At 42.5% G+C, this 27,188-nt stretch overlaps 1 protein-coding gene across 5 annotated transcripts in view; it reads right to left on the minus strand.

The window, feature by feature from the left end:
* Window positions 1-27,188, minus strand: part of LOC126470603 (protein PRRC2C-like) — a 299,950-nt gene that overhangs the window by 235,140 nt on the left and 37,622 nt on the right. For 4 of the 5 annotated variants that reach the window (XM_050098559.1, XM_050098557.1, XM_050098558.1 and 1 more), the window contains exon 1: window positions 7,702-7,822. The exons of the other annotated variant lie outside the window; for it this stretch is intronic. The gene's annotated coding sequence lies outside the window, so the exon portion shown is untranslated. Of the gene's footprint in view, window positions 1-7,701; window positions 7,823-27,188 lie in introns of those variants that run through there. 5 annotated transcript variants of the gene reach the window in all.

The following is a 27,188-nucleotide window of genomic DNA, read 5'->3' on the forward strand; positions in this document are numbered from 1 at the left end:
GAAACATAACTTCTGTAAATACATATTTTTTGTTGTATAGAGTGTTTATTTTCTGTGTTTCCTTCTCATGTTGGAGATGTGTGTACAATAATAAGCAAACTTATAAAATTACATAACCTCCTTCATATGTGCTTCAGAGTTCAAGTTCGAAGGTCTCATGACATCATGGAAAACCCCGATGGAGTTTTTACTCCATAATATTCATCAAAGACAAAAATTTATAACCCAAAATACAGTTCAGTTTTTTTTCTAAATATGTAATAAATATCCTAATATCATGGCTCATTTTGCTAAAAACATTTAGTTTAATATCCCCTTCCTCTTTTGAAGTATCCACTGCATCTGAGAAATCATACCTTTTAATAGGGAGAAACCAATAACAAAAGTCAGTTCAAAATTTGCAATTAATCTCAAATCAAATCTCTTAAATCTGTCAAAGCCATTACTGCCCAGTCTGTGATCAGAATACTATGTGGTATCCTGGGTGTTTTCGCTCGGATCCATGAACGTTTTTGCACTCCCTCTTACACCTTGCTGTAGTTAAGGTACAATAATAAAAGCAACCCTGACAACTACCCAAACCCAGGAATCTTCCAAAAATATATCTCTCATTCAATACATAGACCAAACTGGGCATTATTTCACAATCCATTTTAAAGAAGGGGTAAAAGTTATTAGAGCCCCCTTGCATTTTTTTCAATATGGCATGCACATAAACATTATGCTTCACTAACAGTCAATTTGTTACCACAAACAGATTTTCTGCATTCAAATTCATTGGCTTTACCATCTCTCAACCCCACTGTCACCTTGCAAACCTAAGGCCCGTATAACACTGTCAAATGCCTTTGACTAAAATCTTTGATCACAGCCATTTGGTCAAATCTCAGTGTACCAGGGTAGCTTTTATAAAAGATTTCTTTGCTCAAAGATCTTTGAACAAAGCTAGAGTCTGGGCCCAGCTTTGGTCAACATTTATCATATTGTACATTTGTTTGACTCACTTCAATTTAATAAGCAGTTACAGAGTCAAAGAAATAGCTGCAGCCGTCAGCTGTATTCAAAATGGCTGTGCTGTGGATGATGTAAGAAAAAAATTAAATGGATTATGGTGTCTATGGACATGTGGAAACAATACTGACAGTAAAGTGTACATAAATGAAATAAATATACCTGTATTTATTTGTTACTCCAAATTACATAACCTGACGTTCATAAATTCCTCAAGTGATTTATATATTGCTTCACATGTTTCTGGAACAATATGTGAAACAATACTTTGTGGGATGAGATTACTGTAGTGCAGGTACACATAGGTTTCACCTACTGGTAAAAATCTTAACATAACTAAATGACTATCTTAAACAGCAATCACATTCTTAAATGGGTATCTTTTTGCAAATATGAGGGGCTACTTTCATAAGAACAAATTGAAATGTTTGTTCACTAATTCTCACATAATTTTTGTTGCCTTTTAAGTCGTTGCAGAGTAGCTCACAAAGCCAATACTGATTAACATTTTGAGCTTCTCATCCCACTATCCTTGGTTTCACACACAATCATTTTATGTTTCTTTTTAAGCATTTTGCTAACCGCCAATTTTACATTAAATGATGCTACACAGACGACTGAGAATTCGGCATCCATTGTTCAACAACAATGACAAAACATTTGATGATACTGTTGTAGCTCCTGCAACGAAGTATTTTGATCAAAGTAGTTTGACAAAATCTTTGACCAAAGAACTTTCACAGTGTGATATGGGCCTAACCTACACCTTCAGCTGTGCTACAGGTCAGTTCATCACCACAACGGGGGGCGGGGGTCTAATACATAACTCTAACCAAACACAGCAATGCCTTTATTATGACAGATTCTGGAAAAAAAAAAACATTGGACATAAATTTGAAAATAAGCAGTAATATGAAAATACTGCATTTTTAAAGAAATGCTGTAAAATGAACCTGAACATAGTGTTTGGGATTTTCATACATAACAAGCAGATTGGACAAAAACTACTAAATGAAAAATCAGAATCAACTTGATTTCTTTCAAAGTTGACCAATTATATTTTTGAGATATCATAAAATAAAAAAAATTATGTAAGCTTAGTTCACCTTTAATAAACATCCGTATTTTTTCACTTATATTTTATCACAGTTTCATATTTTAGAACTAAGAATTGCATAGCACTAGAAGAATTTATAACAAATACCCAGAAACACTGGTACAGCTAACATCCTTGCACTTCAAAACTTGTAAAATATTGTGAATTTGAAATGTGTAAAAACACACGCTTATTGCCTCCAACACTGTGTAAAAAAAATGATGACACATAAGCACAACACAAAATAAAACAGCAAATTTCACCTCAAGATGATGGCATGCCCACTGAAATCCATAGTGGAGTTTGAATTCAAACTGGCTGAAGCATTAAATTGATTTTTTTTTTTTTTTTGCTTATAAAAGTTAAAGTCACAATTCCTTTCCTTTTACTTCACTGCAGTTAAAAGTTTGGAGTTTGTATTAGCCCTTCCCCAGAGTGGAGACTATCAACAACAACAACAACAACAACAACAACAACAACAAAAACAACGACATCAACAACAATCACCAATTGCTATTTTAAACAATGGAAGCTCCAGGTTGGAATGTCAACAATATACGGAAAATGGTAAACTGCTACTCACTGTAAAGTTGACACACTGACTTGCATATAACTATAACAAAAAGATGAATACATGTTTAGCTTTCGGCCAATACCTTCTTCGGAGGGAAGAAAAAAAATAATCTCACACACACACACACACACACACACACACACACACACACACACACACGACTCCTCAACCCCACACAACTGCTTCCGTCTCACCTGCCAGAGATGGCTCTGTGTGTGTGTGTGTGTGTGTGTGTGTGTGTGTGTGTGTGTGTGTGTGTGTGTCCTTTTCAGAATAAATATGCCTTTTTGTGGAAATATTTCCTGGCATTTCATTTCATGTCACCAAAGGAGGTTCTATATTATCAAGGAACCCATCAAGACATGTATCTGTGCTATTGCAATTTTTTGTTTATACCACCAAAATCTGCTCTTAAATAAAACATTCTGCTTAAAATAGCTTAGTGAAGACGAATCTATCTCCCAGCATTTACAGATCAAAGTGATTTATGATAAAAAATTGAACTAACTAAGTACAACTAAAGCTTTTGTTGGTGTATACAAGAAATCTTATCAGGCTGTGAAACAAGTTAAAGGATATTTTTTTAACTGCAATAATATTTTGCCTAGAGTACACTTTAAAAAATGTACACCCACTTGTAAATGTCCCAAACATTTAAATGTGAAACTTCTTATAATCACAAATGTCATTACATTGCCCACAGCTTTTACAGATCAACTGCAGTATTTGATACCATTTCACCAACTCCTCAACCTCTGTCTACACACTACAGCAGGCTGCCACTATAACCTACATATACCCCTCCTACTCAAAAAATATTTTATTCTCTTGCTGGCTGTACTTGCATAACGCAACATGCCACAACAATGTGTTATGAGACAAGCCGCTATCCGATGTCAGTATATTCAATTGAACTGCTTTTATACTTTAAACTACAGCAATGCATCAACTAGCATCTAATTTGAGCTATTCCTTGACAAAACTTTTTGCCCACAACCAGACTTGTTCAGCCAATTTGACCTTATGATTTATAAATAACTATCAACTTGCCAGAAAATTTAAAAATAAAGCACTTAAAACAGTAAACATCCAATGTAACACCATCAAAATTTTTATATCTTCCTACTTTCTTATTTCTGTATTAACAGCAGCACTTGATGCATATTTCCACTAGGATAAAACATCAGATGAGGTGAAATTCTTTGTAGACCAAGAGCCATATTTGTTCCTTCTTGTCAGATACATTTCCCTTGCTACTGCTACCTGCAAATCTTACTTTGCACCCATATAATATACACTCCTGGAAATGGAAAAAAGAACACATTGACACCGGTGTGTCAGACCCACCATACTTGCTCCGGACACTGCGAGAGGGCTGTACAAGCAATGATCACACGCACGGCACAGCGGACACACCAGGAACCGCGGTGTTGGCCGTCGAATGGCGTTAGCTGCGCAGCATTTGTGCACCGCCGCCGTCAGTGTCAGCCAGTTTGCCGTGGCATACGGAGCTCCATCGCAGTCTTTAACACTGGTAGCATGCCGCGACAGCGTGGACGTGAACCGTATGTGCAGTTGACGGACTTTGAGCGAGGGCGTATAGTGGGCATGCGGGAGGCCGGGTGGACGTACCGCCGAATTGCTCAACACGTGGGGCGTGAGGTCTCCACAGTACATCGATGTTGTCGCCAGTGGTCGGCGGAAGGTGCACGTGCCCGTCGACCTGGGACCGGACCGCAGCGACGCACAGATGCACGCCCAGACCGTAGGATCCTACGCAGTGCCGTAGGGGACCGCACCGTCACTTCCCAGCAAATTAGGGACACTGTTGCTCCTGGGGTATCGGCGAAGACCATTCGCAACCGTCTCCATGAAGCTGGGTTACGGTCCCGCACACCGTTAGGCCGTCTTCCGCTCACGCCCCAACATCGTGCAGCCCGCCTCCAGTGGTGTCGCGACAGGCATGAATGGAGGGACGAATGGAGACGTGTCGTCTTCAGCGATGAGAGTTGCTTCTGCCTTGGTGCCAATGATGGTCGTATGCGTGTTTGGCGCCGTGCAGGTGAGCGCCACAATCAGGACTGCATACGACCAAGGCACACAGGGCCAACACCCGGCATCATGGTGTGGGGAGCGATCTCCTACACTGGCCGTACACCACTGGTGATCGTCGAGGGGACACTGAATAGTGCACGGTACATCCAAACCGTCATCGAACCCATCGTTCTACCATTCCTAGACCAGCAAGGGAACTTGCTGTTCCAACAGGACAATGCACGTCCGCATGTATCCCGTGCCACCCAACGTGCTCTAGAAGGTGTAAGTCAACTACCCTGGCCAGCAAGATCTCCGGATCTGTCCCCCATTGAGCATGTTTGGGACTGGATGAAGCGTCGTCTCACGCGGTCTGCACGTCCAGCACGAACGCTGGTCCAACTGAGGCGCCAGGTGGAAATGGCATGGCAAGCCGTTCCACAGGACTACATCCAGCATCTCTACGATCGTCTCCATGGGAGAATAGCAGCCTGCATTGCTGCGAAAGGTGGATATACACTGTACTAGTGCCGACATTGTGCATGCTCTGTTGCCTGTGTCTATGTGCCTGTGGTTCTGTCAGTGTGATCATGTGATGTATCTGACCCCAGGAATGTGTCAATAAAGTTTCCCCTTCCTGGGACAATGAATTCACGGTGTTCTTATTTCAATTTCCAGGAGTGTACAAGGAATTTTTATTTTATTACTGTATGCTCTTATCCAACAATGAGAACAGCACATCTCACCGAGATATTTACTGTACTAACACACAAAAATTTTCCCCCTAAGAACCATCATTCTAATTTGTCTCTTTATCCAGTCTTATCAAGAGTTCTTAGAAAATACTACAACTTGCACAACAGAAGAATGACAGGCTGTCACCCCTCCACTCATGTTAATTTTGTTTCCATGGGAACATGCGAATCCCAAAAAACAAACTTAATTAGGGCAATGTTGCCAAGGTTTTCCCTTTGCTTAGCTACGAAAAATTTATTGTAAATGCAGATGATCATCCTGGATAGTGTTATCAGAAATGAAACCAGGTCACAAGTGTGATAATGAGTTCACCCACACACTTAAATTTTAGTTCTCATGACAGACTGATCAGTAAGATAGACCCAGGTGTAGGGCTAGTTTGGGAGGTGACAATCTGGTTGAGAGTTGTCAGGTCAACGAATATGAATATGGAATTAAGGTTTTGTAACAGCCTAATCTGTAGCATAATCTGATGTCTATGTTTGTGGCATGTTTAACACAATTTTCATCATAAAACAATGTCAACCCACAAGTACTTTGGTGCAAATTATGTACATGTATCACACATCAACAGCAGAAATGTAGGTGGCAGTGGGGGAATGGGGTCATAGCATGATGTTACACTTGCCAAAAGAGTGAAAGTAAGGACAAAAACTTTCACATTTCACTTTCAATGAGCATTAGTCTTATAATGCATACAACAGCATTAAATTTCTGCAGAAGTTCCAAAATGCTATATAGACAACTTTCCAACTATCTTTAGTCCTGTTATTCAGCAACAATATTATTTTGGTTCTATTGTTAGAAATTGTTTATTTTGGATTGGACATGAATTAAGAGTAACAAAACAATCATCCCTATAATAATTTATTTCCATGTGAACTTCAGCAGCATACTTGCCCTAAACTATTATACTAAATATCTTAATTAGCAGTGTGGGACGTACCCCTTCCTAATACTCCTGCCATATTCATATCTAAACCCTGTGTGTTAATACTAGGACAACCTCCAGCTTCTTGTTTACTACCTTTTCTTCTAATTCTACCATACTAACTATTATACTACTGGTAAATAAAAGACACCATCTACTGTTCTCAGCCAAGAATTTAGCTCTGCACATTCCTCAAGCTCAGAAGATGCTTTTGTACTGAAGACAAACTTCAAGTCAGAAAACAAAAATTTGTAGTTTTTACAGTGCCCTAAGACATGCTCTCTCGCAACTTCCACCTAATTTTCGTCACAAATGTGCATAATAATGGCAAACAGCACCCGTTAAAACTTCAACTAACGGCTACATTACAAAATAAACAAAGGAGTAAAATTGTCTGTCATGATTTCAGACTAACGCCAGGAACAACAAGGCCTTTGCGCACCTCACAAGACGAGCTTCGAATGTCGAAGTTTCTAAATTTTACGTATAAACAAATCTACACTCTCACGATACTATCGTATAATAAGACATGACTCAATAGAAGAGGTACGACTTATATAGGAATTAAGATTTGCCAAAACTGTAGAAGCTGCAGTATTCGTTTCGACTAAAACTGTATAGGTTTTCTCCAAACTATCGAGTTTTCATTTACAAATCTCGACTTTCACAGAAATCTATTTCTAGCAGCAGCAGATAGAAAGAAAGACAAGAGAAACACTGCAGAGAATGATGGGTCGGGAATTAGCTTCTCCGCTATATGCGTCAGGCGGTAGCACTACACTACCTCCGTCAATGTTTGTTGTTATACAAACAGTTGCAATCATCGTGCAGGGGATCCATAGCAGGTGTCAGGGATAACACTTGTATCACAACATAACTCGTGATTAAGATGTAATTAAAAGTCTGTCATGTCAAAATCATACTGAACGATGGGTGCTGTCGAATAAAACCAGCCACAGCTCATGTTTCATTTACACAATGAGCGTTAACTAATCTCTCCATATACGAAAGAATGTGAAGAAGCAGCTCTATCCGGCAATTTTCCCCCTTTAGAGGAATGAGATGATTCAAGTAATCCTTTAACTAAGTACGGCACTGGTTGAGCACCAAAAAAAATATTAATAATGCGTCACAGTTGTCGGTATGACTTCTCAGAACTTGCTGGCTCGTCAATAGCTAGACAGAAACAATGGATGCGAGCAAAATTATTAATAAACTAGTATAAACATTACCGACCTATAATATAGTTTTTTTTTCAGGAAATCGCGTTTTGTTAATAAATTAATTCGAGCACAATACCTTGGTCCGTCCAGATGGGTATAAAACCAGAAAAAATGGAATTCAATCCAACGCCAATGTTGATGTCGGGAGATAAAAATATGACGTCCCGAGGCACAGCACACTCTCTTCAAGATGGCGTTAGCAGTTTCAGCAATAGTCCTACAGATCAATGTACAGACAAACCACACAACGAAGTCCCTCCCCTCAAGGTGCCAACATCTGAAGTGATAGTAATGAGGCTTGCTACTGCAAAAAAAGGTTTTACGTACAATAAAAACAATGTTATTTTACTCGTGTTATTTTTTTAAAGTTCTGGGTATTATTTGATTCTTCTCATACTGTAGCAATTTGTGTCAGCAAAACACTCCCTTAATATTTATCTGCACTGTATCACGTTTCAAGTCGTATTTCTTATGTTTACCATGTCTCAGAATGTAATATTTAGTTTTCTCTCAGCTTTCCTTCCTTCCAAGGCTATATAATTATTTTTTATATCATAAAGCGATGTACATTCATCCTAGAGATACGTAGTAGCATATCTTCGATCGATTGAATTAAATATACGAAGCTCTCTGGGAGTACTACGTTATTTTCGTTTCCGTGATGTTGGTAGAACTGAATGGGTATAGCAGGTGGAGTTTGTAACGTTGCAATTCTGTAAGCAAGTGGCTGGTACTGTTTACGTAGGGCAGTCTATTGCCAGTGTTTTGTATCAGCAATAAATGCCTTATATAGAATAAATTTTCTGGATTTTGTTGTGATAGTTACGTGTTGCATAATTTATCGTACACGGATTTCCCATAACCTTCTGGTGTACTCGTCGGATTCCCTGATCGTCGAAATTAAGTGATCAATGTTTCTACTTTAAGAAAGTGCGTGATGCAATCTGGTGCCAAAATTCTTTGATACGGACGTGAATTCGTAATGGCTTGCCGACTCTTCTGCAGTAAGATGTGTTATGTCATAAGAACGTGAGCCGCCCTTAAAATTATTAAAAAGTAAAAGCCGGAGTAAAATATGAGGTATCTGCTAGAGTAGTTGGTTTATCCGAGTGATTCACTGTAGTTTCAATTAAATTTTCTCTCTTGTCGCACCATATTCGTGCAAACCATTCTGCAGTGTGACCTAGAAGGAATGATCAATATTCGAGGATATGATAACAACGAATATTCGAACCAGAAAAGTGCAGTAAACTTCGACTCTAAAATGCATACCTTAAGCGCTGTGAGCATTTCATCATCATCTCTACTGCGAAACATATCTCTTATGCCTAAAATTTCTCATAGCTCGTAAGATATGCATTTTCGAGCCTATGTTTACTAAGACCTTTTTGTTTCGAATAATCTTTCCAGTCATATCAGCCGGCAGCGGTGGCCGAGCGGTTCTAGGCGCTTCAGTCCGGAACCTTGCGACTGCTACGTTCGCAGGTTCGAATCCTGCCTCGGGCAAGATGTGTGTGATGTCCTTAGGTTAGTTAGGTTTAAGTAGTTCTAAGTTCTAGGGGACTGATGACTTACGATGTTAAGTCCCATAGTGCTCAGACCCATTTGAACCTGTCATATCTCTGAAAATTGCCCATTCCTCCTGGGACACCCTGTACATTACGCCACTTCGACCGTATGAGTGTTAATTTCGCTACTGATGTACTCGATTAGCCTTATAATCGATCAGTAAATTTTCACTACAGAAAAATTTGTGTATGATCACAAGGGTTCGAACCCGAGACCGCGTCAGCAACTAAGTTTTTTTTATTATTATTATTCTAAGTTGGCAAGTACCATGAAACAGTTTGCAATACTCCAATGCAATGCGTTAAAAGTAAGAAGGCGCCGTGTTGTAGTGGAGACGGTAAAATGGTTAGTTGATGGGGTTCTCCCTGAGGAACGTTAACTTCTAATTGCGCGTTGCTTGCAACATACGTCCGGGGAACTATAATTATAGGTGTCAAAAAGTGCTCCCCCTTTGGCGCTTGACTTCTCCTCCTAAATTTTCTGTCATGGTGTGAGCCATTTGAGGAAGAACTCCCTCTTTAGCGTCTACTGCGTGGATACCTCTCCCCCTTCATTCCCATCGTCCTTCTCCACCATGGGCCTCCTCCGCCCCTCCGAGGTCATCAGCACATGTAGCCAGTCCGTGTGGTACAGCTGTTAAGCATCCATATGGCTGAGCCCGCTGACTATACAGGGATCACACTGATACAAGACCTGTTGCCTCCCCACGTATGCCTAGGAGTGGCTGCTTGTCATTCTGGAGCATCGGAACTCCCAGCAATGACCGCTGTGACAGACGGCCCTTGCTATGGCATCCACGCGGAGAGCCCCTAGTGAGAGTAGCGGTACCAGGGCGGCCTCTCTGCATATGAAGTATGCTTTGCTCCACACTTCTGGCCGCTCTCATGGAGCCCATCTTCAGAGAGGAATGGTTCTCTCTCTGCTCCTATTTTTTGCTCCTTCTGGGTGGATGCGCATGAAAAATATTAAGCTTCGAAAAACAGGGCGTTCTTCTATAGCTGTTTCTTCGGTTGGCAATGGATCATTTAATGCTGCTCCTTATGACCCTATGGTCTTTCCTACCCTGGTTACACCCTGGGAGGAGGGCGAGGCTCGCCAGCTTGGGGCGAAACACTTTTCCCACTGCCTGGTCTGCGCTATGATGAGCGGGGACACGTTCAGCACCCCACCACCACCAAGCCCTTATTTTTTTGTGGAAAACAGTGAAGACAAGTTTGGTGATGTGGAGTGTCTCAGTAAGATGCAGGTAGGTTTACTGCTGATCAGAACTTATTCTGCCCCCCAATCTGCAGCCCCTCATGCTTGTGTCCATCTTGGCACATTGTGGTGTCCATTACCAGTCTTTGAATATGGTTCAGGGAGTCATTTTTCATAGGGACCTCATCCTTCAAACTGATGAGGAACTCTGGGCCAATCTGGAACGATGAAGCATTCAGTTTGCTTGGCACGTTCAGAAAGGTTGTAAGGACAATCACACTAATACCGGTGCATTTATTCTGGGTTTTGAGGGAGATACCCTCCTGGAGAAGGTCAAGGTTGTATGTTGTTGATGTGACATGAAGCAATACGTCCCACCACCCATGAAGTGGTTTCGGTGCTTCCATTTCAGGCACATGTATTCCCACTGTACTGCAGACCCTTTATGTGGTGAATGTGGTCACTTACTCCCCCTTTGTTCTGACCCCTGTGTGTGTTAACTGCCACGACCATCACTCTCCACACTCAGATACAGGAGTTTAAGTCCCTTAATCGTTTATCTTACATTAAGGCTCATCATAAATATGACTGTCTTCAGCCTTTCTCAGTGACTTCTGCCTTTGCTTCTGTTATGTCCTTTCACACTTGCTTACAGTTCTGGATCTTGCAGAAGCCTATTCTCCCTCTGTGCCCTGCCCTCCTCGATCTGTGAAAGAGAAGAAGAAGGAACATAAGTCCCAGGACAAGGTCCCCCCCTCCCAGTGCCCCTTGAGATGCCACCTCCACCCTTGCAAACTGACTCTGACCTCTTATTTACATATGTCTCCTCAACCTCATTGGCTGATGGTCATGGTGAACCAGTGGCGTGATTGGCTCTAGCCTTTTCGCCTCCCATTTGGATCACCATACTTATTGGCAAATGGCTCTGAGCACTATGGGACTTAACATCTATGTTCATCAGTCCCCTAGAACTTAGAACTACTTAAACCTAACTAACCTAAGGACAGCACACAACACCCAGTCATCACGAGGCAGAGAAAATCCCTGACCCCGCCGGTAATCGAACCCAGGAACCCGGGCGCGGGAAGCGAGAACACTACCGCACGACCACGAGCTGCGGACCCATACTTATTCAATGGAACTGTAATGGATACTATTGTCACCTCCTGGAGCTGCAACCCCTTACTGCCTTTTACTCAGCAGCTTGTGTCATTCTCTAGGAATCCCATTTTACTGATGGTCACTCACCGACCCTTTGTGGATTCTGTGTTTTGTCAGAACCAGGTCGGCCTTTGAGGGCTTCCAGTGGCGTTTGCATCTTGGTCTGTATGGATGTTGTTAGTACATGGATCCCTCTTTGTACAACATGGCAAGCAGTTGCTGTCTGGGTCCACTTGGAATCTGCTGTCACAGTTTGCAATCTCCTTCTCCCTCCTGACAAGCCACTTACACTTGCTGCCCTAACTGCCCTCCATCAGCAACTCCTCCCTCTCTTTTCCTTCCTTGGGGATGTTAATGCCCATCACACTTTCTTCCATCTAGTCGGAGGCTGTTCACTGATAAATTTTTTGGAGACCATGCCCTGTGCATTTTTAATGACGGTTCCCCTACTCATTTCCGTGACGCATATGGCACTTTCTCTGCCACTGATCTTTCGCTCACTTCCCAGCTCCTTCTTCCTTCCTTACACTGGTAGCCACACAATGACCTCAGTGATAGTGACCACTTCTCGTTGATTCTCTTGCTCCTTTCCCACCCTCTCATCGCCAGGTTACCCCGCTCGGCTTTCCATTGTGCTGATTGGCCTCTCTACACCTCCCAGATCGTGTTCACACCTTCTTTGTCAGGTTTTATTGATGAACTCATATGTGGTCTGACCGATAAGATAATTCTCACCACTAGCATTGCCATTCCCTGCTCAATGAGCCCCATTTGGCATCAGCCAGTTCTGTGGTGGAGCACAACCATTGCTACTGCCATTCATTATCATCATCACGACTTGAAACATCTTAAGCAGCACCCATCCTTCACCATTCTTATTGACTTTATATGTCTTCATGCCAAAGCCCATTATTTAATAAAACGGAACTTTTTCTCCTCCCTAGACTCTTCTGTTCCTCATCACACGTGTGGGCTACATTCCTAACCCTCCAAGGTTGTCAGTGGCAGTCCTCAATTCTGGCCCTTGCCCTTCCTGATGGCCTTTGTACAGCTCCATCAGTTCTCGCAGAACTCCTGATGACCCATTTTGTGATGGCATCAGTATCAGCCTCGTATCCAGGCACTTCTTGCTGAATACCTCACAGCCCATTTTGCAACAGCGTCGGCGTCAGCCTCCTATCCAGCCGCCTTCCTCCTCTGTAAACTGTGGGCTGAAGCTTCCCATTTATGTTTCGTCCCTTGTCTAGCGGAATTCTACAATGAAGCTTTTACTGAATGAGAATTCCTTCTGGCCCTCTCTTCATCCCACGATTCAGGTACTGACCCTGATTCCTTCCATAACCAATTGCTTCAACGCCTCAATCGTCCACAATGACATATCTAATCCAGGAGAATAACCATATTTATCTGTAAGGCATCTTCCCTTTGAAGGGAAAGACAGTATTGTGGTTCCTGTCCTTACATATGGCAAGGGTCCGTTGTCCTTGATAGTTACAAGCCGATCAGCCTGACCCATATCCCATGCAAATTACTAGAATGGATGGTGGCCCATCAGCTCATTTGTGTTCTCAAATTTCGGGGCCTTTTTCTCCTTACCAGTTCAGCTTTTGGGATGGACGGTCTCCAATCAGTCGTCTTCTCTGATTGGAAATCTCAGTTCGGCAGGCCTTTTCTCAGCGCCTTCAACTTGTTACAGTTTCCTTCGACATTTGTACGGCCTACGACACAGCTTGTGCTCCATGAGTGAGGTCTTCAAGGACCCCTCCCGATTTTTATTTGCCAGTTCCTGTCCCACTGGTCGTTTAGTGTTTGAGTCTGCACTGTTCTCAGCTCTCCATACACTCAGGGGAATGGCGTTCCACAGGGCTGTGTATTAAGCGCACTTCTTTTTCTCATAACTAGTAATGCACTTGTGGCCCCTTCCAGACCACTGGTCAACCCTGCTCTCTATATGGATGATTTCTGTACTTTGTTAGCTCCCATTCAGTCGGCTCTGAAGAGTGACAGCTCCAGGGTGACATACGGCGTGCTTCCGCGTGGAAACACTCAAATGAGTTTTAATTATCTCCCCTTAAGTCGAGGGTGGTGCATTTCTATCGCCATACTATGGTCCGTCCTCACCCTGAGTTCTACCCCGATGCCCAAAACCTGACTGTGGTCCCCCAGTTCTGTTTCTTGCGCCATTCTTTTTGACAACAAGGTTACTTGGTTGCCCCTTAGCCATCATCTGAAGGTTGGCTGTTTTTGTAAACTCAGCGTTCTTTGCTTCCTTGCCCACGCTCTTGGGGCACAGATCTTTCAGCTGTTCTCTGCCGTTATTGGGCATTAGTTCTGTCTCATCTGAACTATGGTTGTCAAGTGTATAGGTCAGGTGCCAATTCCAGCCTGCTCCTCTTGGACCTGGTTCACTATAATGGTCTCCATTTAGCTGTTGGTGCCTTTCGCACTATACCTGTCCATAGCCTTCCAGTTCATGCTGGAAAGCCTCCTCTTTTGGTTCAGCACCCCCACCTACTGGTTTCCTCTGCCATCACTATCTGCTCTTCCCCTGCTCAGCCCTCCTATTCTATTCTTTTTGCAGCTTTGTGACGCCACCTTTCCGCTGTCTGCCCTTGGGTAGATTTACCAGTTGGTCTCCACCTCACTTCTCTCCGCCATGATTTCCATCTTGGTTAGTTCCTCAGACCCAGATTCGGATAGATTTCTTCTAAGGACTGAAAGCCGCCATCACTCCAATGCTGTTCTATCGTTTATTTGGAATGCTCTTACAGGAGTTTCAAGATGCCATTGTTTTTTACACCAATGACTCTAAATCCACTGATCATGTGGGATATGACTTAACATCTACTGTTGGCACAGAACACCATCTCTTGCCTGCCACGTGTATAGTGTTTACTGCAGAACTGATGGCCATCTTTGGCCCTCTGTTTTGTTACATGATCTTTCCTCACCCGAGTTTTGCCTTGCACAAGCTCAATGAGTGGCCTTCAGCCTAGCACTCGGTGTTTTTTCCGCCACCCTTTGGTCTCTGTTATCCACGAACTTCACGCCATGTAGGTGACCCGGCTATTGAAGTTTCTGATCATCTGGTTATGGGGTTGGCCACCTACCTCCCATTCTCCATGACACCTCTTTGGGCAGATTTGCAGCTTTACATCAAATTCCTTTTTGCTCTGTTGTGGGCTGACTCTTGGGAGGCTACCCCCTTTCTAATAAATTTTCGCGTGATCAAGGAGACTCTGATCATATGGCATTCTTCCGTCCTCCTTCCCCAGCGGGAATCTACCACCCTCCGGCGTCGTTATATTGGCCATACTAAGTTGGCCCATGGTTTTTTACTCTGAAATGAGCTCCTCTCCCTTTCGTGATCGACCCTCATGGTGATCCACATTTTGCTGGACTGTCCCCAACTTTTGGTCCTTCACACTAAATACAACCTCCCACCTTTCCTGTCCCGAATATTAGCGGACCACAGTCACTTGATATGTCTGTCCTCAGTTTTCTTCATGAAAGTGGTTTGTGCTCCCTGGTTTAAGTCCTTGAATTTCCCCATGGAGTTGGAGTCCCTCAGTAAGCATTGTCGGTGGTTGTGCAGGCACTGGCCTTGCCTCCTCAGTGGGCAGGTTCTCCACCCCCTCTTTTTCCATATGTTTGGCCTGGTTTATGTGCCATTTTGTTTCCCATTTTTTGTGTCTTCTTCCCCTGGTATTGTTCCCGTTATGTTGTGATCATGCTATGGTATGGGATCGGAATGGGTCGATGTCAGTTCTGGTGCCCAACACACATAGCGTTTCTGTCTCGCCCCCCCCCCCCCCCTTCGTCCTTGTCCCTTCCTCTTCCTGCTGCCCCAAGGTCCTTTAACCTGTCCGTTGTCTCTTCTCCTTGACTGGACTGTGGTGTTTGTGTTGTTGCTCCCTCGGTTTCGCTACCTCAGGTCATGGGACCAACGACCTCGTGTTTGGTTCCCATCCCCAGTCAAACAACCAACCAAAAGCGCCTACCTTCTTGACTGTATGAGGTCATAGTGCGCGTGTCGCGTAGAAACTCACACTTGTTTCATGTGCAGTTCAACTGGAAGTCTGTGAGGAAATTTTGATTGCAGACGTCACGCACAACTTCCTATCAGAAACAGTCAACCAAAATTAATAACATATGTAACTGTTCTGTTAGGGCGAACTGACCGCACTATGCGTGAACGTGGGAGAAATGTGAAGGAAGAAGTTACAGAAACTACCGTCGAAGAGTAGGGGAACGGAATGGAAAGCGATAAAGCTGACAATAAATGTGAATCGATCAATGAGGATGATATCAGAGTCCCTGATAATACTAATGATGAACACAAAAAAGCATCTATGAAATTGGAAGAACGTGTGGAGACGACAGTAAGCGTTAATGAAACTATCATACAGAACGAGGGAACTGAGTGGAGAGCGGAACAGTAGACAACAAAAGTAAATCAATCGACAAAGATGCTCTCAGCTTAACTGACAACGGACTGTATGACGGCCATCATAATGCGCTATTGGAGCGGTAGATGGCGTGGAGATGGCAAAAAGCATTAGTGAAAGAAAGGAACAACTGAAAAACATTGAAAACAGGTACTCTGAATACAAAAAAAAAAAAAAAATTCGACGACGAATCTATGACGGTTGAAGGCACCACGCTGAAAAATCCGAGGAAAATGGACGCAGTAACAAAATCTCTTTTACACTGCGATTGTTTTCAAAAGCTTCATATCGAAAATACAAAGCAACAAAAGTACCTAGTTCAAAACAGACAAGGCAAGCTGGGATAAAGCTGAGAAGAGCTGTCCAAACTCCTGTCTCGAATATCTAAGAACTTAAAGGGCAAATAAGAACAATGAAATCGCACCAATCTCTCTGTTTAATGCCAAAAAATTGCATTAGTGGCATAAAAATTTCATCCTGGGCAGAAGACCCACCGAATGAAGCCTAACTTCTATTGTGCAATAAGAAGTAACGATGACCTGACGCAGAATGATATAGACGATTTAGAACCCCAACCAGTAAACTCACAGTGAAACAACATGCAAAGGTTTCCAGTATCATCTAAGAAACGAAAGATGGAAAATATTAAGAAACCCAAGACTGGGACAGAGAACCATGAACAAAGAGAAATATTAATGATGGCCCTAAAATTATAAAGAAACTTTGCTTCAGCTATTTTCTAAAAGGCGAGAGTTTTGTCTTTAATGCATACAAAAACCTCAACAGCAAAAGGCATAGAAACACCAAAATTACCTACTAAATGAAGTTTATACTTACCCTGGCAGACTCAGTTTTCGTTGAGAGTTTACACTGCACTAAGTTTCTAACAAAAAGGTTGAGATAAAACTCTGATCGTCAAGAAGACGTTTATTTTACATTTTCTTTCCTTTTAATTTTTTGTCGCTGTAGAAATTGTCCTTTGTCTTGCTGGGAGATAAAGATATTTTAATTTATTCGCCGTGAAGGGAAAGTACCAAGTCTAACAAGAAGAATGGTTATTCTATATTTAATCTACTTCACGAAATATCACTTTTCTTTATTACTCCCATTTCTAAACGATCACAGACTACTGAAAGGAGAGTACTGACAGTGCACATTGGAAATTTTTTAAGGAAAATACAGTGAGGAAGCTCGCTGATAAGGGCATAAAAAGAAAGCTCAGTTCGTAAGAGCAATGGCATCGGAAGGTGAGGTTCAAGGTTCGAGTCTCGGTTAGGTATTCCGTTTTAATCTGGCAGGAAGTTTCAAACCAACACACACTCCGCTGCGGAGCGCGACATCCATTCTGCATCCTGAATTCCCATAAGAAAGGAGCCCGCAGTAGTAGACTGGCGTTAACTTAAAAGGCAGTTCTTATCTGTCATTGAAAAATATATGAATCAACAACGTAACTCGAAGTAGAGCTATTCGATGCTGGTGATAAGGATTTGTGCACTTGAAGTAGTAGTTCTTAGTTCTCATACATTACTGATAACAATGTGGTTGAAATTTATAAAAGTTTACATCTTCCTCTAAGCATATAAAATAACTTCTTTCCTAAAGTGTACACAACAATCTACAGATTTTCGCAATGCGATCAGGTTTTCAGCTGATGTGATTGTCTTGACAGAGGGACTGATGAGCTCGTTGTCTAGTCCTTTCTCCCCTACCCCCCTTCTCCCTCCGCAACCATCCAAAATTGGAAATATTCAAGCCAGCCACTCTGCAACACACTTAAACAGCCAGCCAAAGAGTTTGTGCCAGTGCATACCATTACTTATGAATTTTTTCTACACCGCGTGATATAAAGGCTATATTCTTGACATCAGATCAAGCTCCAATGCTGCAGAAGCCACCTGAGATTCACTGGAAGAATCCTAAGAAAACTTAAATCATCTACGAAAGAAGTAGGTTACATTACACACGGTCGACCCGTTCGTGAGTTTTGTTCAACTGTCTGGGATCCTTACCAGGTTATATTAATACTGGAGCTACAGAAGAATGAGCGAAGTTCGGCGCGTTTCGTCACGGAATTGCTTAGTGAGAGCGAGAGCTTTACTGGATGCTCATTAAACGCCAGTGACAGAGGCTACAAGAGGCGCAGGTTCACTGTTAAAATTCCGAGGATGTACATCGCAAGAAGAGGCAAACTGTTACTTACTCTCATATGCGTCACGCAAAATGTACCCGACGAGGAAATCAGAGCTGATACAGCAAGACAGGCGTTTCCAACCCGCATCATTTGCAAATTTCGCCCGCATCTCGTGGTCGTGTGGTAGCGTTCTCGCTTTCCACGCCCGGGTTCCCGGGTTCGATTCCCGGCGGGATCAGGGATTTTCTCTGCCTCGTGATGGCTGGGTGTTGTATGCTGTCCTTAGGTTAGTTAGGTTTAAGTAGTTCTAAGTTCTAGGGGACTGATGACCATAGATGTTAAGTCCCATAGTGCTCAGAGCCATTTGAACCATTTTTTTTTGCAAATTTCTACGGTACTCAAATGGCTCTGAGCACTATGGGACTTAACTGCGGAGGTCATCTGTCCCCTAGACCTTAGAACTACTTAAACCTAACTAACCTAAGAACATCACACACATCCATGCCCGAGGCAGGATTCGAACCTGCGACCGTAGCGTCGCGCGGTTCCAGGCTGTAGTGCCTAGAACCGCTCGGCCACTTCGGCAGGCTTCGACGGAACCTAACCGTTACTGCTTGTGTAGATGTTCTTCTAAGCAGCAATCCATACGAGTAATCCAGCTGTGTCTTTACTTGCGGTTACTTGTACTTTAGGTACTTGTGCTATGAATGGCTCTGTTTAAAAAGAATAGCTCGGTGTAGTCATAGCGTCGAGCCACGCAAATCTGCTTTCATGCCCCGCAACCAATTCACTCCAAATAATAACCTGTAGCTGTGATTCTGCAGTCAAATAGTCTATGCATTGGCTAGAATTGCGAGTTAATAAAATACACAGAATACAAAAGAAAAGTTAAATGAATAATTTAATAACAAGAGTTTTTTCTAACGTTTCTAGTTGATGTAGACGACAGAGAATCGCGTTAAATAATGTTTATTCGAGAAAGAACATCTCAAATAAATGGGAAGCGGTCCAGCGATATTCAGTTAAAACACAGACAGAAAATACCATTATCAAATGCAGTAAATTTATGTTGAGAGCGTTACGAGAATGGTAGGAAACTCCCTAAACTAAATAGTCATCAAAGATACGAGGATACTAAGACCATTCCGTGAACAGAATACACGAAATATTCTTCGGGAAAAACAGTTCAGAGTTCAACATGATGCTTCAGAAACTGACACACACGATACAAAGAATAGTAACTTATACTCTGTCTATTCTCAGTTCCATAATAGAAGCCGAAAAAGTTAGAGCCCTACACTCGTGCACATTCAGACCTCTCGAAATGCAAATCCCCTTCAGAAGTTAAAGTATTGCAGCAGCCGTTCACCTCTCAGAGTCTATAGCCGACATGAACGAATATCACACGTAATCACAGGCAGGTCTGCCCTCTTCCAGAACGAACATCCCAAGTCACAGAATCGCTCCCTTGAGTCATTCACGCGAAAAGTCTCAGTCTGCACTTGACTCCCGTAGTGTTCTGCTACACTACTCTTCCATTGGCTGAAGGCCGTACCCACCAAAAATACATCCTTCTTACGTTTTACTGACATCATTTGACACAGTATGACCACTTATCAGACTAAACTAATATATTAAAATAATATTTAAATAAAGAACTGTTATAAACACACAGTGACACTGAGACCATTCGCAATAATTACAAATAAAAGTTAGCACATAGATAAATAAGCCAGTATTCTTGTGCAAGTGCGCTCACGATTAATGTCAACAGACTGTCGTTAATATTGTTTAAACAACTGTCTAGACCTGCTTGTCAGAAGTATCTTTTCACACGCTTTTACACAGGTGCTGTCAGCTAACATACGGGATTGAGCACTTCTTAAATTACCATGATTTTGTATTATCAGTTGTGGTTAATACTTAAATAAAGTTACTGGCAAAATAATAAACTGTTCATTAAATAAAAAACACGAACATGACAAAATATTAGGTAGGGATGCTGTTTTCAATTCCTGTGTAAATGTGGAGACAACGATTTTCTGACAAACATACGTGTAATAAAAAATATATAAAAGACGTAATAAATCGAGAAACAAAACAGATCAGATAAGTGGCTTTCACGGATGATACCTATAGTGCAATGTTATCATCTAAGATATCGTTTGTTGAAACTGCTCGCGCCATTTAAAAGTTGTTAATTCAGAAGTTCATTGTGACAGTGTTTATTCGCTGTGAGATATTAACGTCTGTAGTTTTAGAGAAATTGAAATATTGGATACGTCTCATTTTTCTGATATCGCAGATGTATAAAAATTTGCTTTATAATCTAAGTTGGTCCATTATAAATGGTGTTTTGAAAGTTTTTGAATGTGAAAACACTGAGTTTGTTTATAATTAACTTCTCTGCTACGAATAACGATTTTCTTTTATTCCTGTTTTACACAACGAGTTTCGGGAAATGATTCTCATTTCAGTGTGTATTTCTTTGCGCTATGCCCTTTTATGTAACGTTTTTGAGCCGTGAAGTTCTGCTTGTTTTGGTGATTTTACTGCAATATATAAAAACGCTCAATTTTTCGTTAGTTGCGGATTTTTATACGTAGTTAGTGGCGAAATTTGGAAAAAGTTGTACTTACAGTGTCTTATGGTCCATTTTTGCAGAGTCTCACACAAATTAATCGTCACTCACAACTTTCAGTACACAGCACACATCGACTATAACTTCCATTAACTAACAGTTACAAAGATGATTTTAGTTCTGGTTGACAGAGATAGTGATACAGGTACTCCACAGATATGCTTTTGTGCAGAAGGTATTTATCTTAGCGATATGGATTATAATTGGCTTACATCTGTTTTACAATGGTGCTTATTTCTACGTGTTACTACTTTTATTTAAGTATACTGTCGAAGCATCTTAAGAACTTTACCGACTCACTTTCAAGTTTTTCGTTTAGCATTTTGTCTTCATATTTTCTTTAATGTGAATATATCTCCAATTCTTCTAACAAATCCATTTTATTCCCTTTATTTAGTCGGTCGGTGGAATACTTCGACATTTTGGTCTACTTTTCCAAACGGGGGTCTTGTACTATGTATGTGTGTAGCTATTGCTGATGTGCGTCTGTTGAGTGTGTAGGCTTCAATGTGCTCTGTGTACGTGTTGAAATTTCGGCCTGTTTGTCTTAGGTAGGACACGGAGCATTCGCCACGAATTACATACAAAATATCGATAACTAAGTAAAAATTGCGCGCTTTTTATGTACTCCATTGAAATCAACAACACAAAGTAGATCCTCACACCTCCAAAACATTACATAAAAATGGCATAGTGCAAGGAAAAACACCCTTTGAAATAGGAATAATTTCCTGAAACGCGTAATGTAAAATGTGAACAAAATAAAACCTTGAATGTGTAACACCCCACCCGTCACTTATCTGGTTTTGGCGTGTGTTCACCCCAGCTAATTGACTAACAGATCAAGAGAGAGTGCAAAATTGCCGCAATATCGGATAACGCAAAGAACGTAATAAGGCCCTGTGACTCCTGATTGAACTGCGGTGGCAGTGTTGACATTAACTGATTCAGAATTGATCACTTTTAATTAAAAAGGGGTGCACATTGTTGTTATTCAGCTATTGAACACCAGATGCAAATGTTGAACATAAAATTGATTAAGAAAGTGACTTGGGATTTCAACTACTTGATTGAAAACAGATGCAGTCGATTTATTTTAACTCCAGACCTTCAATCATCACATTACATGACTCTCCTATCAGATAGTGGTAATAAATTGAGTTTGCGTGGAGTAAAGCTCGATAACTCAAAAGTAATTCCTATCGACTGACCCAGGCGTAATGCGAAGTGCGAGAAGAATTCTACAGTACACGGCCCATGAAACCCTCGTGGAAACTTTGCCGACATGATCCAACAAATTAATCAGTGGCCGGAGCGGGCGCAATATCACCGAATACAGCGTGGCGGAGCGGCGTCGTTGTGTGGACGTCGGCCGACCTCGTGGTGCTGCAAGGCTGCTCTCGTCTATTCACTCCTAGCTATCTTGCTCAGTACATAGCTGAACCAAAACTTTCTATCTCCAAGCTCAATCGTTCCATTTGCTAAGTCCTAAACTTCTCCCAGTCCGCTCTTCGCCTCAGATTCCCCTCCAGCAAAATCACTTACGCCAATTGCAGCGCAACTCGCGTTAATTATGCGTCGCTTCCCAGCGCCGACCAATGCCTGCTCTGGGAAGTGAAAAAATTTCCACAAAATTTCCCTTCCTCTCAACTTCTGCTATTTAGGTCCTCCCAGGGCACCCACCAAGGTTAGCGTCTGCACAAAACACCAATTTTTCCAGAATTCTGACTCCCAGGAGAGTACTTCAAATTCCTTGGTCCTACGTTCCCATTGGAGGCCGGCGTATTTCATTCTGTCGCTCTTCACCTGGTTTACTTCAGACTCTGTGGACCGTGAATGCAGTGTGAAGTGTGGCCGAGCGGTTCTAGGCGCTTCAGTCTGGAACCGCGTGACCACTACGGTCGCAGGTTCGAATCCTGCCTCGGGCATGGATGTGTGTGATGTTCTTAGGTTAGTTAGGTTTAAGTAGTTCTAAGTTCTAGGGGACTGATGACCACAGATGTTAAGTCCCATAGTGCTCAGAGCCATTTGAACCATTTTTTTCTTGCTATAGTCAAGAATGCGGATATTTTGGCCTCTGTTGACCCCTCCACCGTAGCTTTGCGCGGCTTTCTCGCATGTTTCACTGAAAATGGGATGACAGGCATTTATCAACAGGCGTACAAGTTCTCCGTCTTCTTCCCAGTACACCAGCATGGGGTCAACCACCCACTCACTGTCACTCATCTTAAGGCAGCTGGAGGCCGCACCTCGTTACCACTTTCTCAGAGCTTGAGCCACCCTAAGCTGCCTATTGTCACTTCCCTTCGCCACTCCCCAGCTGGCCACGTTCAACTCTGAATACTTCCCTGGGATAAACTAGCCTCCAGTAAATCGACGCGTTTCCACAAAGTTTTCATGTTGTGTGAATTACTTTACATCACCCAACATTAATTATTCCACTACGTCCATACTATACCCTCTACAAGATGCATTGTGCCTTGTCAGCCATTTTTTGTTCAGCCCTACTGTTCGCTCAACGTGAGTTAGTTGATCTTTAATGACTTCATGTAAGGGGCATAGTTCTTGCCATCTTACAAAAAGCATGAAGAGCAGACGCCATCTTACAAATGGTAGCAGAAAAGTTATTTACAAATAAACCCAGTGTACGCTTTAAAATTTGATTGTGAATTACTATAGATTCCTGAAGAGCTGTAAGAAAACATCTTTCAGCCTACCTGACCCCTCTGCCATTACTTGAAGCATTGTCTGTCCTCTCGAGCAATCGACGTTTTATTCAAATTCCCCATACCCCGATTTTGCGCTGCTTGTCTCTGCACCTGAGCTCATCTGGGGCTGCCGCGCGACATCATCGTCCTGCCGACTAGCAATTGGGGAGGGGCGGGGTACGGGAGAGGAGGGGAGGGGGGGTGAGAGAGTGATATCAGAAGCATCGTCCTCCACACACTGTAGGATGTGGCTTGCAGAATATAGGTGTGGATGTAACTGAGAAGCGACTGAACACCTCAATCATTTTCCCAGACAGTGTGGTTCAGCACTCCTCAACTAGATTCCGGTATTTTGCGAATAAATGTGCAAAATTGTAAATGCAGAGGAGCACGTGAGTTGGGAACGAGATAAGCAAAACAAAGCTCTGCATTCTGCCTCAGATGGGTCAATCGGGACCGACTCCCAGTGGCGTCATTTGGATCTGGTATGAATGGATAGGAGGTGGGCGCACCACTTTCCCAGCCATTGCCAGATTTCTTGATTTAGGATCCGCCACTTCTCACTCAAGTAGCTTCTCAGTTGGTAATACGAGGCTTAAATGAGCCCTGTTAAAAGTGCTCCCACGAAGGAAAAATCCGTGATGATATGGGGACTCAAACCCGGGTCCTCCACACAGGAGCCAGACAACCTGAACACTAAGCTACGAAGGCATACTGGTTATGAGACGGCTGATTTTTTTTCTGCACCGACGGTTTTAATGTCCTGCAAAGAGAGAAAATAATCAAAAACGTACAGGAGCTTGTATTATCCTACCGGCTACAGGGCGACATTGGAATATGGGAAACAAGCAAGCAAATCTAGATTCTAAGAAGCCGTTGCAGCCTGATGTCTCACTGGTTTGCTCAGTTAACACTTTCGCTTTTAGAGCATGGATGTTCCGCAGCAAGAGAGAAATTCCGTTGCTCATTAAAGCGGTGGCGTGAACGACTCTAGCCAACAATTACAGCCCAACTGATGCATGTCGATATCGTAGTAGTAGTATAGTACTGGGGGTATCAGCGCAATTTTGATATCAAATTGATATCAAATTGATAAGCAAATTAATGAAATTGATCAATTAATTACGCTTCCCCCAACCACACCCACCCTAACCTCGGATGATGTCATGTGGTTTCTTCACTCTGAATGTGGGTCCCCTGACCCTCCCACGTCCTCATCTCTCCCCCTCCCTCCCCCCACCTACACATTTGGCGGGAATTTCAAATTTCGAATTTTGGTGGGAGTTTCTTCGTACCAGGGCGTTGCTGACGTTACAAACCTCCCCGCCCCCCGCTCCCCGCCCCAGAAATGATGGTGCCCTCTTCGGCACTTGAACCCTGGTCCTCCAGGACAGAAAGCCCAAGTGCACGCCCCGTAGCACAGTTGTACCACCAGGGGCGCTTCGAATTAGTGGGAAATTAAAAATGGCAGTGTCCGTTCTGGGACTCGAACCCTGGTCCTTCTGGATGGAAAGCCCAAGTGCACCCCCCAACACATGAAAACTGCCCAGATGGAGGAGAGGAAGGTTGGTTTAGTGTATTTTATTTATTTTGGTTGGGAAACTGAAGTAAAACTCGGTCCTAATTACGTAATTAATCATGTATATGCATAGCGCTACACAAGGACTGCCTAAAATCGCAATACAGCTCAGAAATTGACGATGCCATACAACGGGGGTTATTCTCCTAGGAAAATACTTCACAATACCACTCGAAACTAGTGGCAGGCACACTCAAACACTACCCTTCACCCACATACTGATGGGAAAGATGCTGAGGTGTGAGGTACTATCTTTACTTTTTTTGGTGGGAAACATATTCAACTGACAAGATGTTGGTTTTGGACAGAGAGGAGTTAAATAAGTGTGCTACCTGTAAACATTCAGCTGAGGACTGTATGTATCGCTGTTTGATGTCAGAGTTCGCTACAGACGCCTGATCGACAATCATCCTGCAGCCCAGGTAATCGAAGACAAAACACGCTACCACAGCTGATGGAAAAAATGCATCACTGTTCTAATTACACTTCAAAATTGTCATGAAGAAACCAGCACTCATAATGAATGTTCCATAATGCAACACATGTACTGGGGAAAATCGTCATCCCAAAATATTACAGAGGGAGTAGTAGATGAACATGTGTTCTGCACAATGTACAATCACAAACTGCCAAAATTCGAGACCCTCTTACCTCCCATCATCCCTACCCTTCCTCCCTCCCTCCCACCCTCCCTCCATACACCTACAGGGAGACAAAGGCTTTTTGAAACGTTCAACTACTGCCGCCGAGCATCTTGTTTCTTCTGCTGCCAACAGCATTCCCTCATGGTCGCTGGCTGCACTCAGAGCCATCCACCATACCCCTGTGGACGCTGGCCGCACCCAGTCTGCCTTGAGGCGACGTCCATTCAACAACACAAAAGGGAAATTTAGCGGCACCACCCTGCCCCCACATCTGTGTCAGGAGATCACACTCGTTGGACCATGTCCCACACCACCAATCTGTGATGGAGAACAATTATGTTTAACATCAACGCATCTCTTATAATCGAGCATCTTTTAAAAAGGAGAACACAATCACGACGATAATGTCCTCTTTCCACAAAAATAGGAACAATCCATTTTCTTTTACTTTTATGAGCAAAATCGGTATAGTTCTTACGTTCTGCTGCAGGATACGTGTAAAATTGGAGGAAAAAAACTTCCACTATATTGCTGTCAATACTACAGGTCACTAGAGAATGTTCTCGTTATTTCGAAACCGCCATCAGAGTTAAAGAAAAAGCAAGAATTTATACTCCAAAGAAAAAACATCTATGTTAAGCAATTTCTTTCAGCTTGATGGACACATTATATGAAGTAAGAGCATCTCTTGCATTCAGATAAGTGTCTGTAAATAAATTGTATTACATGCATTTCAGATACATAATATTAGAGAATACAATCTTTTATGCCAATGGCTCACATGTCAGAAAAAACAGTCATTTTACGTTCGATTACAGCATGTTATAATTGAAGAGGACATTGCTGTTACATTTTTGATCCATAACTCCCCTCTACAGGCATATCTGTAAAGGTTCTAATCATGCAGCAGATTCTTGTGTTCTAGTTTGGTAAGCAGTCAGATCATCACAGCCCGTTTCACGCAATCTACTCACGTGTCGGTAAACAAACACACCATCATTTCTAGCTTATAAATTATAGAGTGCAGCTATCAGTCGCCCTTTTTTAGATTTTATTACACAAATCCAGATTTCGGCTAGTAGCTAGCCATTCTCAGTCCACAATTTTCTCTTGTCAATGCATGTAAGTCCCTGTTGTTCGGACATGAGTCACAGTTGTTTGAATACTGTCCAAAGAACTAAGAACTGTGACTGACACCCGAACGACAGGGACTTACATGCATTGACAACAGAATATAGTGCATTGAGAATGGCTAGCTACCAGCTGAAATCAAGATTTGCGTGTCCACCCACCTTCCGAATGGAAGGTAACCTGACATCATTTCTAGGTTCCACAACGAGCTATAATTCAAGTGGTTTGTACTCTATAATTAGAGGTTAGGAAGTATGAAATAGCACAGGACTTGCGGTAACACCTGTTTTTTAAACACACTATTTGAAACGTCCCCTTTGAACAATTCTTACATTACTGTACTTAAACTGACAC

The sequence above is a fragment of the Schistocerca serialis genome, chromosome 3 (genome assembly GCF_023864345.2).
Source record: "Schistocerca serialis cubense isolate TAMUIC-IGC-003099 chromosome 3, iqSchSeri2.2, whole genome shotgun sequence".
Taxonomy (NCBI): domain Eukaryota; kingdom Metazoa; phylum Arthropoda; class Insecta; order Orthoptera; family Acrididae; genus Schistocerca; species Schistocerca serialis.